We start from the raw sequence: 15,444 nt of genomic DNA on the forward strand, positions 1-15,444 counted from the left end.
TTGTACTATGTTCATTCATTCATTCATTAAGCAATAAGCTACTGCCTTTCCCGGGAACCAGTTTGCCCATTCTCTTGGAATTTACTAGTAGGACTGTTTTTATTCTTTTTTAATGCATGCTCATAAATTTTAGCATAAATGAATCAAATTGCAGTATTATCAGGAAAGGATAAACAACAACATAGGAATATCTTGAGAGTAACATACTAGTACATTATGTGAAGCTAACCAAAAACTCTTAGTTTAAACATAGCTAGCTTCAGTCATCACTTGTGTCATTTATCTTAAATCTGCCAGATCCTGATGTTTATATGGATTTTCCAAAATTCCTTGTACATGTGACATTTTCTTGCATAAAATGATGGGGTGTATCAATTTTGGGGTTATATCTCCCTCTTCATATCTAGTACTCACTGTTAACTGAAGTGATGCCATAATAGGGCAGCTATTTACAAAAGCAGTACTCACAATAGTCAAGACTCTTTTAGAGCCACATTTTATGTCAATGAACATAGAATACCCTCTACTGGATGGACCCATTGCAGGAAGTATGAGAAACTCTGCAAGGTGGTGCTGCAGTTAAGGCTATGAGCTGTACTTGCTATGATACAACGTCTGATTCCCTCAGTCCTCATCTGCTTACCATGTGACCTTCAGCAAATAATGTAACCAGACATTGTTCCTTTGTTGCTCTGAAAAGGGACTGTGTGTCCAGTTGGCCTGCCTGGTTAACAAATGGGTATAATTATTATTACCTATAAACATGATCAGAGTGACATGTTCCCACAAAATGAAACATGGAACTTGTTGTACTTTTCGATTACTGGCTGTTAAGTTACAGTTTTTCTTTCCCACCACTTGAGTCTGTTTATATGCTATTACTATCACTTATAACCAAACTGCCAGAATAACAAACCAGAGAAATAACATACATTTTTTTATCTGAATATGGAGTTTTAGTTATTGGATGTTACTCCTAAGCATTCAAAATCTTCCACTTTTTATGAAGACAGAAAACTATACAGCTCAATTTGTTGCACTTGGCTAACAGGTACACAGGCTAGGTATCTTCATTTCACGTGCGTGGCACAGTTTGTAATTCAGAGAAGTTCTGCAAATCTTACATGCTTTTAAGCTAAACAGTACTAAGTCTGCACAAGCCACTGCATTCTCTATAAAGAAAGGCAAGTGACAAAGTCATAGTCTGTTTATTATTCTTCAAACAAAGCAAATGGGCTCTCTATAAGCATGTAGTTAGGTGTGTTGCCATGACTGAAAGGTAAGGATTTTTTAACAAGTTTAGAGTCCTGTACAAAGAAAGTAAATGTATTCAGACATCACATTCTTTACAGTACTCTGCCCTATTCATATAACTCCAGGCTGTTTGGGCTTAGTGAACTTTAGGAGATTAGGCATTGTTATAAATTAAGCTAGTACAGGAAAACACTGAAAAAAATAAACATTGTTCATTACAGTGTTGGAACCATTAACTGAAATAAAAATACTTCCCTTCTGTGCCCATTGTTAGATTAATGCTGCTTAATTTGTTATCCTTGTCTTATTAACCCTACAGTAAAGCACGCGGAACATGGACCTCCCAGCCCTGTACTGAAAAAAGCTAAAAGGGATTATTGCAAGGTTACTAACCCTATCTCTTATTGAATGGTATTGTAAATGTACTGCGACTGGGTCCAGCACTGGAAATAGCCTCTAAAGCCCCTCTCACAAACTTCTATTAATACAGATAACTTTAGCTAAAAAACCTTAGTCGCTAGTGTTTTTTAACCTAGGGACTAACTCCCAGCTTACCCTCCTGTAAAACACTAAATTAAAACATTAAAACATAACTTCAGTTTGCCTAATACTAAGAAAAAGGTGCACATAAATAAAGAACTTTAGAAAGTAAACTGTACACCTACCTTGTACCATCTGATTGCTGGCGAATTGAGAATTGGTTAAACCCCGCTCCGCTCCCCCTCGCTTTGCTCGGGTTCGCTTCATGCTCCACCCTGCCCCAAATTCCACCTGCCCCTATTACTGCTAAATTTAAATCTACCTAACCACACCCAACTCCTCTACAAACCAATCAGCAACAACTAGTACTCTAATCTTAACCAACTCTACCTGCTACTACTTGTCCCCTCCACCTGCTTTTTCCCATAACCCAGTACCAAATGTCAGTCAAATAAATATGCCTACTCCCAAACTTTTACTGCTAACCCTTCTATCATCCCTGCTACCCATCCCATATCTTCTCTCTGCCTATGAAAACAAGGACTACCTTGGTTTCCACTACCCTAGATTCAGAACCTAAACTCCTTCACTAATACACAAAAAATGCTCAGCTTCCTCCTTCCCAGATACTCAACTCACCAACCACAAACAACTATGTCCCTCTTAGACCTAAATACATCTGTCCCAAACCCAAGTACTATTACTGTACTCTATTCAAAATCTGGAAACTCATAACTAGGTTAAAAAATAACCTCACTGTGGATGGCGACATCCACCCAAACCCTGGCCCAACCCCTACTCCTGACCCTAATCCCCCCTCTAAATCCCTTATCAACATAGACCCATCAAATAGACTCCCAGACTTCTTGCTGGCCTGCCATTTAAACATCAGGAGCATAAATAACAAAATCTAGCACCTACATGCCCTTCTAGCAGTGAAGTCACCTGATATACTTTGCCTCACAGAAACATGGCTAAAACCTGCCACCAAGGACAATGAAGTCCTGCCACCAGGGTACAACATGCACAGACTGGATCGCACCTCCAAAAAGGGCGAAGGTGTAGCAATACTTTATAATTCCACCTTATCTATCACAATGGACACCCTACAACCCCCAATTCAATAACATCAAAATTATTATCACAAACCTACATATTAATAACCAAAAAAGCATAAACATTGTCTGTGTCTACATTCCCTCAGGGAAGAACATAGACACCCTTGAAGATTTCTTAAGCTGGCTGACTAACAACCAGCCACAAGAAACCATTGTCCTCGGGGATTTCAACATTGACTGGAATGCCTGTTCCTCTAAATCCCCCACAACCCATGTAAACCTCCATGGGTTTAGCCAAACCATATCCTCACCCACTAGATCAGGTAAATCACAAAATAAAGACAGTACCCTGGATTGGATACTCGCCAACAACTCCCCACATCTCTATACATCAGGCACCCTACCCGATGATCTAAGTGATCACTGCCTCAACTATATATTCAAGCTTAAGGTAAACCTTTGCTACCAACCCACCTATAGAACTATAAGAACCAACAAAAACTTTGATCTCCAAAGTTTAACAATGAACTAAAGGCATGTAACTGGTCAGCTCTAAAAATCCTCTCCCTAGATGCAGCTGGCACTTACTTTAATGCCAAATTCCTCACTATTCTCGACTGTCATGCCTCTAGTTGTACTACTAGAACCAAGGTCAATATTGCACATTGGCTTACTAAAGATGCAAAATCCAAAATAATACTTAGGAATAAAGCATGGGCCACCTACCACACAACAAAAACCCTACCTGATCAATTTAAATTTAAACAACTAATAAATGATGCCACAAAATCCATAACTTTAAATAAAAAGAATTACTATTACCACCTCCAGCAAGTACATCAAAATAAACTACAGAAATTCTGGGCAGAAATAAATACACTTCTCCACCCAGGCCAAACCACCGCCCCCACCCCCTTCTGCCACCAAACAAAAATCCCCAGAAAATATTGCTAACAACTTTAACACCTTTTTCACTGAAACTATCCAATCTTTGGCTAACCAACTCACTCCCACCAGTTCTAATCTAAATGCAGCCAATACCTATACCAGTACTTCCTTCAGTTTCCAACCAGTCTCCACTCAACTCATCAAAGCCCTACTTAGGAAACTAAGACCCACCACTCTGGCTGCTGACCTCCTCCCAGCAGACTACTTACAAAAGACTGCAAATGCAATTACATACCCCCATCTCAATCCTAAGTAACTGAACCATATCAGAAGCTTCCATCCCCACCATATGGAAAATCTCACATGTCATAACTCTTCACAAGGGGGGAAGTTCCACCAAACTGTCTAAATTCAAGCCCATAGCTATTTTATCACCACTAGCTAAAATTATGGAGAAGTGTCTTCATATTCAACTCATGAAATATCTCACACAGAATAAACTACTGTCCAACTCTCTAAATGGCTTTAGGCCAAATCAAAGCATTACATCAGCCCTCCTCTCTTTTGCTAACATTATAAACCAAAACTGTAACAATAACAAACTAACCTCTGCACTCTTTCTAGATTTTTCCAAGATCTTTGACATGGTCAATCATAAAATGCTAATGAACATTTTGAAGGCCTTCACCTTAAACAATAAGGCACTCCAATGGTTTGATTCCTACCTACAAGGCAGGCAACAGGCCGCCCTGTGGCAGGGTAAACTATCCTCATGCCTCCCCATCAGGCTTGGAGTCCCCCAGGGCTCAATACTAGGTCCCCTTCTCTTCTCCATCTTTATAAATCATCTTAGCAAAGTCATACCAGAGGCTCCCTGCATTCAATATGCAGATGACTTGACCTTGATTTGTTCTGCCACCACCCCAGCAAATCTTACTACAATAACCCAAAGCACCTTTAACTTGGTTGAAAAATAGCTATTAAATCAGCATCTAATCCTAAATCCCAACAAAACTAAGTTACTTCTCTTCACCCCTATGCATAGGACCACCCTGCCACTCTTCAGCATAAGAGTTAGTAATGGTACCATCATCTCCTCAGAAACCCAAACTAAAATTTTGGGTGTCACAATTGATAACAACCTCAGGTTTGATGTGCACATCAGTCAAACTATAAAAACTACCAATAAAAAATGTGGTTCTCTCTATAGGATCAAATCATTCCTCACCCACTGGCAAGAATTGCAATCACCCACTCCCATCTACTATCTACCCTTCTTTATGCCTCTCCTCTTTTCTCCCACCTGAGCAAAACTGATCTTAATAAATTATCATCATGTTACAACCATATTGGCAGATTTGCTACTGGCACACCCTATTGAACCCACCACTGTCACAACCTAAATCTCCTAGGCTGGCTTGAACTACCTCACCTTCTACAGCTCAACCAGCTCATAGTTGCCCATAAAGTCTTCTACCGGCCAGAAAATACACCTGACCCAAAAAACATGATCTGCCCCTACAGCAACAATCTACCACTCCACTCCTCCACCAAACTCCTAGTTCTAACAATCAAATCCAACTACATTGCTGGCGACTCTCTCTTTGCCAACTCTGTCTGAAAAAATGGACCCCACTACCAGCTGACCTAACCCTAGAGCATTTATCAACAGTATTCAAAAACAAGCTTAAGAATCATCTCAAATCGCACTGGATATGCCCCTGTACCAACCCTGACTAATGCCTTGCCATCTCGCATACCTCTTCTCTATAAATGTCCTTTCTTTGGCCACCCCTCTCCATATAATGAAGGGTAAACCGTAACTAAAGCTACTTGATATATTTTTATTCCTGAAGGTAATATATCGTTACTACCTGTATATATATACTTGCATTGATTTGTAAGTCTCAGGCGCCATGTGATTGTTGTATTGCTTTGTCTGTAACCTGTGTGTAATTGCCATTCACTAATTAATTGTTCTAATAATTGTAATGTGTACATGTACCTTGGAGCTTTTCTCCCCGGGACTCAGCTGAAAATGGACATTCATCCAGTCGGACCAAACCGGTTAACAAATGTAAAATAAAATAAACACAAATAAATAAATGATCCTACTACTGCTGTGAAGCTAATTATAGCATTGAATCTCAGAATTCAAACTTCACCTGAAGTCTGCTAGCAGATGTGTGTAACATACAGCTATTGCCAAAGTGCTGCATTGTAAATACTGGTGTTTAACATATAACATTGGTATGGGTCTGCTCATCTGGTTCTTCAAATCTGCATCAGCAGGGCCCAGATCTTAAGTGTGAATCTGTTGCCATGACAAGAGTGACAAAACTCTTTAAAATGTCTTTCATAAACAAAAATCCAGATAAAGTTTGAAAAATACTTACACAGCTCTGTCTTGCTTTGAATAAGGACCTGTGCCATCAGAAATATTTGGACATATTAATATTCTTTGGAACAAGCAAAAGGGTACACCAAGCAAAAGCACCAAGACAAGGCTGAAAGAAACTCAGTGAAGCCCCAATTCATGTTGAGAAGATCACTTCAGGATTCCAAAGAGGAAGTGGGAGGGTTCCTAATTGGCTGGGGGGTGGAGCCCCAAGTTGATGTAAAAGTAATGTCTTTCAGCTTTTCCCGGTTAGGGTTCACCACAGCGGAACTCCAGTCTGCTAATAATTGGAAGTGGATTTTTACAGTGCCAAGTTGCCAGCCCGATGCCCAACCTTCAAAGAAAGCACACCCATTCACGCAAGCACCTACCTGCATGCCTTTATACATCACTCGACCATGGAGAGGACATGCAGACTCCACACAGAAGGCACTTCACCCGAGAATCGAACAGGAGAACCTCTTGTTGTGCGGTGACAATGCTAACCGCTGCACCACCATGGCCACTGGAGCCCAAAGTTGATACAGTTTCTAAAATTACAAGCACAGAATAGCAGCAGTTACAAAACATTTTTAACAAACATAACTTTTTAAACATACATAAATGAGTTTTTAAATACAGGAGTGACAGGCTTAGTTAAATCAAAGTAACATGTCAAATAACAGGTAGATTGTGGTGCAAACATAAATGTTACAATGGATAAGAAAATGAGGATAAGTGGAGAAAGGCATAGGCAAAGGTTTAATTTGGGCTTTGGCATGTGCAGATCCTCTTTTTTTTAGTAAGATTTGAGTGCTATTTTGAAACTTTGTGTGTGGAGAAGATTTTTAATGCTCAGTAGGAGTTTGTTCCAAGCTAGAGCAACTGAGTAGCTATATAAGTTTTGTCCTATTGTGGTACGGCGGTAGTGTTGTTACTTCACAGCAAGAAGTTCTCCCGTTCGATTCTCGGTGTGGCTTACAAGTGCCTTCTGTGTGGAGTCTGCATGTCCTCCCCGTGGTTGGGTAGCATTCAAAAGACATGTGTGCATAAATGGGTGTGCCTTCGTTGAAGGTTGGGCAACGAGCTGGCACCTTGGCATTTCATAAAAATCTACTGCTAATCATTAGCTGAACAGAGTTCTGCTGTGGAGACCCCTTACCAGGAAAAAGCTGAAAGACAAACAACAGCAACATTCTTTTTGGCTTATGGATTTTTAAGAGAAATTGATCAGAGCTTTGAAGATAGCAGGATGGGGTGTACAGAGTTATGAGTGAGGAGATGGTGGGGCAGGAGGTGGGTTTGTTAAGGACAGAGTGTATAAAGGACAGTTGGGGGAGTAAGAGATAATGGGGGGGAATTCAAGCCAGTTTAAAGTTAGCAAGGAATGGCAGGGATGATTGTTGTAAGGTTGAGTTGCAGCGAATCTGTCAATTTTGTTGTAAGTGAGTTTAAGCTTGGTCTTAAGAGAGGATTGTAAGTTCATCAAAATAGGTGAGGAATACAGAAGGATGGGAAGAAGATACGCATGGGCAAGGGAAAGTCTAGAGTCATTTATGAGGTTTTTTTTCTAAAAAGAAGTCCTAGTTTTTGATGCACCTTTTTAATATAGTTTAATATGTGCAGATCCAATTTAAGTTTATCATCAGTGATCGCACCCAATAGTGTAGTGTGTGTGTTAACACTTATGACAGTGTTGTTAAGTGATGAGATGTTAAATGATGATTATGAAAAGAAAGAGACTTTGGGAGAAATACGAAAAGTTTTTTTTTTTTTTGGATTAAGTATGAGTTTTTTGTAAGTAAGCCAGCTTTTGACAGAGAGAAATATGTCTTGGGTGAGTGAGTGGAGGACAGACAGATTGTCAGATGTGGAGATGATAGTAGAGTCATCATCATATTATATGAGTGCAAGAAGTGTGAAGACAGTTGGTGAAAATGTTAAATGGTAGTGGCCCAAGAATGGATCCTTAGGGTACACCAGTACTGACAGGGAGAAAGGGGGAGTAGGAGGAGAGCCATTTGGCAGATTGCTACCTGTTTGTGAGGTAGGCACAGAACCATGAGAGGGAAGGGTTAGAGATACTGAGGTCAAACAGTTTGTTAAGGAGCTTAAGGTGGGAGACAGTTTCAAAGGCTTTGGAGAGATCTAGGAATAGACAGGAGACTTATCTATTATTTTCTCTGGCTTGTGCAATAGTTTGAGTGAAGGATATTAGGGTAATTGTAGTGCTGTGGTTAGGATGGAAACCATGTTGGGTGGGTGTGAGTAGGTTTTGCTGCAGTAGATAGACCAAGAGCTGCTTGTGAATGCATTTCTCTAGTAACTTAGAGAGGGGTTTAGTATCAATCATGCATTAGTGAGTGAATGGACTTTGAAAACCATGGTGCAGCGTGGGATTTTATTCTGATTTTCCTAGTGAGAGCCAAGGATTTGAGAATATCTAGGAAGGTAATGTTGAACTTATGTTATGCTTCATCAAGGGGTAAGTGGAGAAGGAAAGACCAATTTATGGAAGAGTATATCATTAAATTCCATTGGGTCGAAGTTGGATAGGGTATGTTGCTCTTTGTATGTGTGTGATTTGCAGTGCTGTAGGGCATATCTTTGAATGCAAATAGGGGAGTGATCACTTAAAGAATCTAGTAATGTTCTTTAAATGACCACTCTCCTACTTGCATTCAATGATATGCAGTTTGAAATGCTTTGTAAATGTATGTACAGAGACCCATGTAGTTGCTTATAGAGTGCTTCTAGAATCATCCCTTTTCAGCATGCCATCAAAGAAGACAAGGTTCTAGAAGAATGCGCCCTAATACTGCCTGGAATAAATTTGTCATGGTGGAAATAAAATATAAATAAATAAATAAATAAACAAATAAATAAATAAATAAATTAGTTAATTAATTAATTAATTAATTAATTAATTAATTAATTAATTTATAACTGAGGACAACTACCTGGAAATTGTCTGTTTAGACACAGGGTGTCACTTTTTTGCCCCTTGATAAAAAATAAATAGCTGGTCAACTTTTCTAAAGGGCATAGTTCTGTCAATACAGTACTTGAGCTCCGAAGTGTAGCTAGCTCAACCTGCACCCTGTGCCAATCCCATGAACTAGGATCCCAGTCCCTCAGCTCTTCAAGTAAAGAAAGAGAGAAAAAAAGGACTTCTGTAAAACTTACAGGATGCTTCCATGCTTCCTGCAGACACTCTGCCATTCACACGTTCTTTTTACTGCCACACCAACCAGGTGGTCAGATACACAATATGCCCCCCTCCTGCCCTGGACATTCCAGTCCCATTTCTGTGCCCCACCACCATCCTCCATCCCCATATTTTAGTAAATAAAGAAAAAGAAAACATTTTTTTTTTTATTTTAAACTATAGCAAACTGAGTGCTACAAATGTAGCAAACAGTTGCTACAATGTATACCCTATATAGGATACAATGGCATTCAGGTTAAAGTTTAAAACAAATGTTTCTCTATAAACTGTAGCTCGGGTACTCAGCTCTTAGTTAAAATTGCTTTCTCTTTAAAATTAGCAAACCTCTTGCTATAAATGTAGCAAACAGTTGCTACGGTTTATATCCTGTATGGAATGCTCATCACTCAGGTATTATTTTAAAAAATATATATTTTTAAACTGTAGCAAATTTCAGGTATTATTTTAAATATATATTTTTTCTTTAAACTGTAGCAAATTTCTTGCTACAATGTAGCAAGCAGTTTGTTACCATTTAGAAGACACACGGAATGCTACAGTGCTCAGGTCTGACTGAAAATGTTATGATGTATTGCACCAAAGAGTGATCAGAATGATGGATGACCCTTACTCCAACAACATTTTACACCCAGAGCAGTTGCCACTTTTGCCCTTCCCTACTCATTCTATTGCTTGAGCTACTTATACACCTCTAGGGTACACTAAATCTGTTCTTTTTGTTTTTAGGTTCTGAGTAGAAAACTGGAAAATTGATGGCTAGATTCACTGTAAACACTGAAACAATTTTAGGCACAGTGGAGGGGTTTATTTTTAAAGATACTCTGTCCCTATGGAAAACCAGATAGGGTTTACTCTCCAGGAGAGCTTGCAGCTCAGATACCCTTCTTGTAAATGTCAAAGCAATGATGAGAATAGGCTGCCAAGTCAAGAACCTTAAACTGGATTGATGGGAAGGTTCAAAAGTGATATAGCCCCTTTTTCCAGGACAAAGTCAAAATTCTGAGGAGGGGCAACCTGTTTATGAGGAAGTTTCAGGTGTTAAACCCTTTTATAAAAGGAGGGAAGAAAGAGAAGGATCTATGGGTAGACATTCTGAAATGACTGCAAATGAACATTTATAGAGAAATAATCAAGGTCACAGGAATGTAACTCACATGAACATTTGAGCACCAGTGGTACAAAATCCCTGATGGGCTCTTGGCTACTGGCTAGGCACCAACTAAAAAATCTCTTCCACCTTAGAAACATAGGATATTCTAGTAGCAGGCTTTTCTGCCTCTTTAGGTATCTGGTGCATGAAATAAGACTCTAAAAATGTATTAAAACTGAATCATCCAGGGAGTCAGTTCAAGTTGATTCATATGGGGTGTATCAAACTCCCCCTGTCATGTGTAAGTAGATACAGTGTGTGAAGAAGCTTGTGATAATTGCCCTTAACCAATTCCATAAGAAGGGAAAACTAATGTTGTCTGGGCCAAAAGAGGGACATGACAATTATTTTTGAGGTATCCTTTCGAATCTTCATAACTACCCTGGAAATCATCGTAAAGGGTGAACGTGTATATAGGAACATTCCCTTCCCAGAGAATGAAAATGGTTACACCTGCCATTTTCCAGGCTTGCTTGGAGGGAATCCTGGAACAAAACCTGTCTAGTTGTTTCAAAAGGAACTGAATATATCTATTTGAGGTATTCCCCACAACTGGATAACATTTTCGGGAAGACCACCATATTCAATTTCCATTCATTAAAGTCTTCCCTGGTCATGTTCAGCTTGTCTGTCACTATGTTTTGCTCTGATAGTAAGTAGGATGCTTGGAGACTTAAGGAATGCTGAAGAACTAACCCCAAAACTATCACTGCCAACTTGCATGGGGCTAAGACCTTGTACCTCCCTGGTTATTTATATACCACATGACTGTGATATTGTTTTCAATCACTTGGAGTTATTAAGGCATGGATCACAGCCAACATCACTTTTAAACTGATGTGCTTAGGTCTGTCCGAATGATTCCATAGTCCTTGCACTTTTACCCCTCTATAAAATGCTCCTCAAGCAAAATCTGACACATCTGTGGTGAAAGATTAGATTGGAGCCTGAGGCAAAAACAAGTGACCTGGGATCAGAAGAATATGCTTTCTCCACCAAAACAGTTTCCTTTTTATAAACCCTAAAAATGGAATTTGATACTCCAGAGAACGGAAATGCTGGATCCATGTTTTTTTGTTGTTGTTGTTTTTGTATGAAACCCATATAGCCTAACAGCAACTACAGCAGTGAGAATAATTAACATATGATATTCTAATGGAAGCTCGACCACAGGAAGAGTGCTACAGCAGTGAAATATCAGTGGCAGGCAAACTCCACAATCCTGATGGCAAAGAGCACTGATTATCTCATTGAAGCTAAGTGATGCCTCCAGGTGTTTCTGTAGTTACATCCTGCTGATGCCTGCAAACATAAAACATTCCTTATTCATATTTGCATTAATAATTCCAAAATCATGCTACATTCAAAGTATTAAAATGTTTCATCTTAAATCTTACATAATGGCAAACACAACTGTATTGATATCTGACCTCTGTCTAGGTCAGGTACAGAGATATTAATTGTTGTTCTTATAACATTTATTTATATTGTCATAGGTTCATAGGTAGGTACTAGGCTATTGGCCCAAGGGCTTACATAAGCCTAGCCAACAAGGTTTCCTGGCTTACGCCACCCAAGAAAGTAATTTTCCTGTGCAACTGTTGAGCAGAGACACAGAAGTGATCCCCGGGGTGTATATCCTATTTCCCATCCACTCATCAAGATTTTTCTTGAAGAGTGCTAATGAAGAACTTTGCTTGACATAGATGGGTAGCCTGTTCTAGAGTATGGGAAGTCACCGGGACAGGAATCTATCCCTCCAGCATGTCCTGTTTATTATGGTGATAAGGTTTAGGTCCATAGAGCATGTAGCTTGGAGGGATTGGGATTTCTTTAGGTGTAGTATGTCCAACAGCTCTGGGGTTTGACATAGCTTTATATGTTAGGCAGAGATCACCTCAGAGTAGGCGATATGCTACTGAGTAAAGCTGAAGTTTTTTGAGATGGTCAGTGTAGGGCATTTGTTTGAGGCCAGTAATCCTCTTTGTGAGGTACTTCTGTGGCCTTTCCAGCTGCTGCAGATGTCTTGTGAGGTACATTCCAAAAGGAGCATTGTACTATAATGGGTCTAATGAGTGTCGAGTAGAGGACAACAATGACCTCATTTTTTCCTCGATGAGAAACCTTTTATGATGAGGTGTGCCATGTAGAAGGACTTCCTGACTACTGTGGTGATGTGACTATCAAAGGAGAGACTACTGTCCACCTGATTCTCAAGGTCTCTTATCATACATTTGGTGTTAAGTAGATTGCTGCCTATGTGGTAGTTCATGGGTACAGAGTTTTTACCAAAGGGGATGACACTGCACTTTTTGGCATTGAGCTTGAGGCCATGGCTCTGACACCAAGCATCTGTCTCAGCAAGGCCCTTCTGTAGGATGTCCACATCATTTGGGGACTTGACTATGGCTCCTAGTTTGCAGTCATCTGAGAACTTCATTAGCCAGAGGCCTTCTGTGTTAGCCTGTACTTCAGAGAAGTAGATACCAAACAAGAGCTGTCCCAGGACTGAATCCTGTGGTACTCCATTTGTCACTGGTTTGAGGTCAGATTTGGAGTCTGCAACTTTTACAGTGTGGGTTCTGTCAGTGAGCCAGTTGGCAACCCATCTTGTGATGTAGGGATTTATGCCTAGTTTAGTGAGTTTAGCTATAATTCCAGAATGGGGGATAGTGTTGAAAGCCTTGGCAAGGTCAAGATAGGCTGTGTGAACCACCTTACCCTCATCTGGTGACTGCCTCAAAGAAGACTTTCAGGTTCAGGAGGCTTGATCTGCCTTTCATAAACCTGAACTGGGTGGGATTCAGAGTTTGGAGGTTACCAATATCTTTGTTTATGAGTTCCATGATGATACATTCTATGACCTTGCAGACCAGGCTTGTCAGGCTAATAGGGTGATAGTTCCCGGGATCAGTGGTGGCTCCCCCTTTGTGGAGTGGGATAACTGTTGCTGTGCACCATTCAGTGGGCACAAAACCTGATGCAAGGCTATTATTGAACATGGTGCTTAGGTGGGGAGCCAGTTTGTTCTGAAGGTCATGTAAAAGGCAGCTTGGGATGTTGTCCAGTCCCATGGATGCTGTGTTTTTGGCTTTATAGAGTGCAGCTTTTACCTGCATAGTTGTGATTACAGGGACTCTGCATTCTTCCTGTATAGATATGGGCCCTTTAGGGGGTGAGGGGGTAAGGTTAGCACTGAACCTATCTATCAGGATGTTGGCAATATCAGTTGGTTCAGTAATTTTCATGCTGTTGTGCTGTAACTCAGAGCAGATCTGGGTGTTGCCATCGAGATTCTTGACATAGCTATAGAATGCTTTGTGGTTGTCCTTAGAATTAGTGGCAGTTTTGTTTTCATAGCTAGCTTTGGAGGATCTTATAAGGGATCTCAGCTTCTTACTGAGGCTAACCAGGGAGCTCCTCCACTCATGGGATTTTACTCTCTTTTGCAACAGTTTCTTCCTTCTGTTGTACAGTTTGTTTATGGCAGGGGACCACTAGATTGGCTTCCTTTTTTTAGAGGATAGCATCTTGGTTCTGCTTGGGATAGCACAATCCATGCACTCATGTAAGAGCTTATAGAGTGCATTTGTGTAGGATTCAGCAGTTGTAACGGTATTGTCCATCTGCATGGGTGTGATATGAGTTATAGCCTGGTAGTGCAGGGCTGTTCTCTGGAGCCTTGAACCAGATCTCAGTCACTGCACAGATATTGATGTTCTCCATTTTAAGGAGTGCCTTGAGTGAATGCATTTTGAGATTTAGACTTCTAGCATTGAGTAGCATTACCCTCAGTTTTTGCTTGCCTGTTCCTGTTCCATCACTTCTGTCTTAAGAAGCATGAAGTTGGCTTTTCAGAATTTTTTTACTGTGGTTTCCTTAATGGGGGGTGGGGCGGGATGTGGATATCAAGGGTGATTAGCTTATGGTCGGATCGGACCAACAAGGAGTTGACCAGGTGTGGAACACTGGTCACTCATGTTGGTAATAACCAGGTCTAGGATATTGTTGCCCCTGGTGGGGGTGTGGATAAGTTGATCCAGGGCATTGGAGTTTATGAATTGGAGAAAGCATTGAGCTAAGAAGTTAGTACATGAGTAGTGTTCCCAGTTAATGGTGGGGTAGTTGAAGTCGCCCATTATTAGGGTGTTTGGTTGAACCCTAATATTTTCCAGTACATCAAGGAAAAGAGGAGTGGGAATCCTGGAGCATGGTGAGGGATGTGTAGTAAGCTACAATTTGGATTGCAGTTTTGCTCAGAGTTAGTTGCACTTGGATAACCTCGGATGCATTATGCTGAGCAACTAGCCTGGAGGTGTGGATATCCTTAATGAATATGAACACACCTCTGCCTTTGGTGTTTCGGTCCAGGTTACATGGCTGAAAAGTGTGGTATGAGTTATAGCCTGGTAGTGCAGGGGTGTTCTCTGGAGCCTTGAACCAGGTCTCAGTCACTGCACAGATATTGATGTTCTCCATTTTAAGGAGTGCCTTGAGTGAATGCATTTTGAGATTTAGACTTCTAGCATTGAGTAGCATTATCCTCAGTTTTTGCTTGGCTGTTCCTGTTATGGTGGTGAATTTGTCATTTGAACCTTGCCTAAAAAGGGCACTATAGGGGCGGCAAGAGCCTTAGCCAGTATCCAGAATCCCAGGGGCGACAGGTGCAGGCCATCTCTGGCAAAGCATTGTGGTCCGTCAACCATGTCATCCCAAGAAGACAGATACTGGATCCACTTAGAATGACACCAGAAGCTTAGCCAGTTGTTGAAGTCAATCACTTTGTCCTTGTACTGTGGTATCAGTCTGGGTGATGGCAGAATGCTACTCAGGGCTAGGGTCATACCTGCCTGGGCTATTGGAGAACTCCTCCATATCTCTTTTCATGTAGTCCAGGGAGGTACATCTCAGGTCATTCACATCAACATTGACAATGACAGCGTCATATTTGTACTTGATGTGGAGTGACCTGGATTATGTGGCAGATCCTGGCACCTGACAGGCAGCT

The 15,444-nt window shown here is 40.6% G+C and overlaps 1 protein-coding gene across 1 annotated transcript in view; it reads right to left on the minus strand.

Moving 5' to 3' along the window:
* The window catches only part of LOC122796781 (macrophage mannose receptor 1-like), a 1,193,236-nt gene that overhangs the window by 803,409 nt on the left and 374,383 nt on the right, over positions 1 to 15,444 (minus strand). The gene's annotated exons all lie outside the window — the stretch shown is intronic.

The sequence above is a fragment of the Protopterus annectens genome, chromosome 3.part0, assembly GCF_019279795.1.
Source record: "Protopterus annectens isolate FY-2018-M chromosome 3.part0, PAN1.0, whole genome shotgun sequence".
Lineage (NCBI taxonomy): Eukaryota > Metazoa > Chordata > Ceratodontiformes > Protopteridae > Protopterus > Protopterus annectens.